Source organism: Argopecten irradians, unplaced genomic scaffold (assembly GCF_041381155.1).
Source record: "Argopecten irradians isolate NY unplaced genomic scaffold, Ai_NY scaffold_0618, whole genome shotgun sequence".
In the NCBI taxonomy this organism is placed as follows: domain Eukaryota; kingdom Metazoa; phylum Mollusca; class Bivalvia; order Pectinida; family Pectinidae; genus Argopecten; species Argopecten irradians.
This window is the reverse complement of record NW_027188085.1, coordinates 20,284-24,115: the sequence shown is the minus strand read 5'-3', so window position 1 is coordinate 24,115 and position 3,832 is coordinate 20,284. Positions and strand designations below refer to the sequence as shown.

The window sequence follows — 3,832 nt, the reverse complement described above, 5'->3', positions numbered from 1 at the left end:
ATATAGACACTACAGGTTTAGCACCAGAGGTATATGGACACTACAGGTTTAGCACCAGCAGTATATAGAAAAGGGGTATAGGTTTATTCGAAGATATGTAAATTAAGCTATCAATAGCATATTTTTTCTTTGGAAATAGGTTTTAAATGCAAGAAATAAAAGCTAATGAGATAATATTCTAGAATAGTAAGAGGGTAACTTGAGCTATTTCCAACATAAAGCCCACATATTTTTCAAATTTGGTAATAGCATTCACAGATAGCCCATATTGGCAGATAGTCGCATTAGGCATCTTCTGATGTAAAAAAAAAATTGTATACCCCATGGCCAATTCGCAGGAAATTACGGTGAATTATCAAAAATTAGAAACTTATATTCAGATATGTTATTTTTTTCATTTCAAATGATAAATTTCCTATAGATTCAATAAATATTGCTGAGCTTAACTGGCTAGTACATATTTAGTTAAGACTAGTGTGATTTTGATTTTTTTTTTTTTTTTTTTTTTTTGCAGAGATCATGATATTTGTTGGAAGAACGTTGTTTCCTTTGCCTCAAACAACTGCTCCGTTACGAACAACTTTGTGATGACCCACATCAAACAAAAACAACCACATGTTTTTTATGTTGGATGTAACTGCCACCTGGCCAACCTGTGCATTCTAGCAGCTGTCAAGACCCTGCCTATGCCCATTGACGATCTGTTGGTGGACACCTACTTCCATTTCTATTACAGGTTCATATGAATTATACATACTGCTTGAGGTAATTGATCAAAATTCTATACTTCTATACTATTACAACTTCAGTTTTAGAAAGAAAACTAATAATATGAGGTATTTGATGTCTTATCATAAAAAGAATAAATTATCTACCTACCTATCACACACTGACAGGTATGGGTAGATAAAGGGGACATGAACAATTTATTAGGGCTGGCCAGAAGGATCCTTAATCATTCAATTATTTAACAGAGAAATATGTCAAATTATAAATTTTGAGCTCAAGCAGGAAAGAGAAGTACAAAGAATTTACAAAGTTTTGGGGTGTAGAGCCAACCAAGATACTGAACATTGTTCTACCCATTGGTTGAGCCTTGAGAAGTGTGTGAAGTGAAGTGCCTGCTAGATCACTGGCCAGCCCTCCAGAGCTACAGGTACTTCAATTCTCATGGTGTGGTGACGAAGTCTGGCCGAATCAAGAGGTTAATTGATGCTCAACTATCATCTCCCAAGATGAGAATGTACTACTTGTTTCTGGCTTTCATCCTAGAGCCACTCAAATGGTTTAACACAACTTTTCGTGTATTACTATAATTCTAATATATATGAAAAGTAGCAATTATTTTGAAGAAAAAGAAGTATGACAGAATATTTCAATTTGTATATGATCATGTGTATGATTGTAGTTCTTGTTGATATAAAGTCTATATTTTTATATGAATATCACACCCTTATGTTTTAATCATTGATAATTCTTAATTATTTTACACAACAATTTTTGGACATTGGACCATTGTGCCTGAGGCATATGTAGTCGACAATGAAGACAGCATTTCCCCATCCTTGATCAATAAAATTTTTTGGGTAAGTTAAACAATGTAAGTGTATAAATCATGAATATGTATTATAAATAACATGTAAAACATTTTTAAATGATTAATCAAGGACATTTCAAATTCTGCAATAATATGAATTAAATGCATTTCTAGGAGGATAATACAATGATAGAAGTTTGTTATAATTTATTATCAATAATAATTACATTTGTGATAACCTACCAAAGAAAAGCTTGACACTACCAGGTAATTGTTTTCTTTTTATTCTAAAGGTCTGTCAGGAAATTCTATTGCACTGTTGTCGACAAGATGATCAAGAAATTTCCATTTGAGGGTACGGTCGTCGGCAAGTTGAGTTACCTTAACCCTGCTACAAGATCAGATGACACACCAATAGATGTGATGGCCATTGCCAAGATGTTCCCAGGAGGACTTTCCCAAACTAGAGAGTGTCCTGGGCTCCATTATAACTGTAACAAGGACATTAAGGTGGTTAAACCCCATCAATCAATCAATGAACCAAACTAGAGGATGAACTGACTGATTACACTTGAATTCTGAACTTCCTAGATTGGTTCCTGGTAATGGGCCAGTATGGGGAAAATGTGTAATCTCATCACACTGATGACTTTGCTGTACCTTTTAACCTATCCAGGAGATCCTGAAGCTGACAAACACAGCAACAAGGAAATATAATATGTATCACTAATCTTCAGATTTCCAAATGGAATTGAGAGAATAATTAGTGCTTGAATTTAACTTGTACTATGATTTGTTCATATGAAATGATATGTGATGTGTTCTTACATGTATATGACTTGATCATGAACAGTTGGTATGTATTTATTAAGTTGTGTTTGTCATTTTAATAGTTTAAGAAACAGTTGATATTTTTTTCAGAATGAAAAAAGATATATGAATATTTGGTGTCATTTGCAGCTAGTCAGCTATGTTTATTTAAGAAAATGAAATGTTTAGTTGAGATGTTTGTTAATCATTTGAAAATAGTTGCTATTGTGTTTTTATTAAGTCAACATCTTTATGACTTTAAGGTGACAGAATCAGTTTGAAGTTTTTCATAAAACATGAATTTATAGAGTTCAAGTTATATTTAACATAAAATGTCATTCATGAATATGACTACAATACTTATTTTTATTGAAGTAGTATTTATTTTCAATTAATTTTATAGAATAAATATTAATTATGGAGACCAGCTTGGCATAAAATGCATTCCATATAATTCAGTTGTTATTTCTATTGAAAGTTTATTGTTATAGGTATTCTGTGGACATTTGTAACTTATATATAATAGTTGTTGTATTTATTTTACAAAGAAGAGTAATATGTGTGATCAGATGACATTTGTGAAATTGATATGAAGTAGTTCCTATTTTTAAGTCATCTGACCCAAGTAGGCTAAAATCTTTAAATGACTTCTTTTGAATAACTATGAGACCTAGGAACCTGATTTTGGGCCTGTGACGTGCTGGGATGAAAGGCTACAAAGTTTATTCAAATGAATGACTTTAACCTTCATTCAAAGTCACAGGGGTCAAAAAGGCTGAAATCAAGTTTTTCAAATGATTGACCTTGACCTTCATTTAAGGTCATAGGGGTCTAATAGGCTAAAATCTTTAAACAAATTCTTGTAAATAACTAAGAGTCCCTAAGAGACTGGATATTAAACTTGTAGAATGGTGGGGATCAAGGGACTTTAATTCATGGTCTAATTAATAAAATATATCAGAACCTGAACTTTTCCTATTAAAAGATGTCTTTGTATTGCCTTAATTGTTTGCTACTGCTTTATTCTTTGAGGTGTTGTATAATGTGCCAATAGTCAGATGACCCATGGGCCTGTTGTTTTTTGTTAAAACACATAGTGCTTCTTATCAATTAACTTCAATTTATCCTAGAATCATGTGAAATCTTGCAAGATGTTAAATGTTATGGAATTTATTCACAAATACAAATAAATGATATAGTTGTTTTAAACTGTTTTCAAGTTATCTGTACTGTATAGTGTGGCATGTCAACTCAAATGTTGATAATGTCATCAAAAAATAAAATCTAAATCTTCATCAATGCTTTTTCCTACCTATTTATCTTTTCTAATCGCTTTTACTGGTAAGAGCATATTCAATTTCTCTGCATGAAGATGAGAATTTTAATAGCTGTATTGTCCACAAAAAGACATGTAGAACATTCAATTAAAAGCTCATCAGTAATATCGTTCAGAAAGATAACAAAAAGAAGAGGACTGAGTATTGA

The 3,832-nt window shown here is 31.9% G+C and overlaps 1 long non-coding RNA gene across 1 annotated transcript; it reads left to right on the top strand.

Annotated features, from left to right (window-relative positions):
• Nucleotides 1-771: 771 nt before the first annotated feature.
• On the top strand, nt 772-3,556 carry LOC138313246 (uncharacterized). Its single transcript, XR_011207147.1, has 2 exons — nt 772-1,586; nt 1,831-3,556. It is a non-coding gene; the product is annotated as an uncharacterized lncRNA (long non-coding RNA).
• The last annotated feature ends 276 nt before the right edge of the window (nt 3,557-3,832 follow it).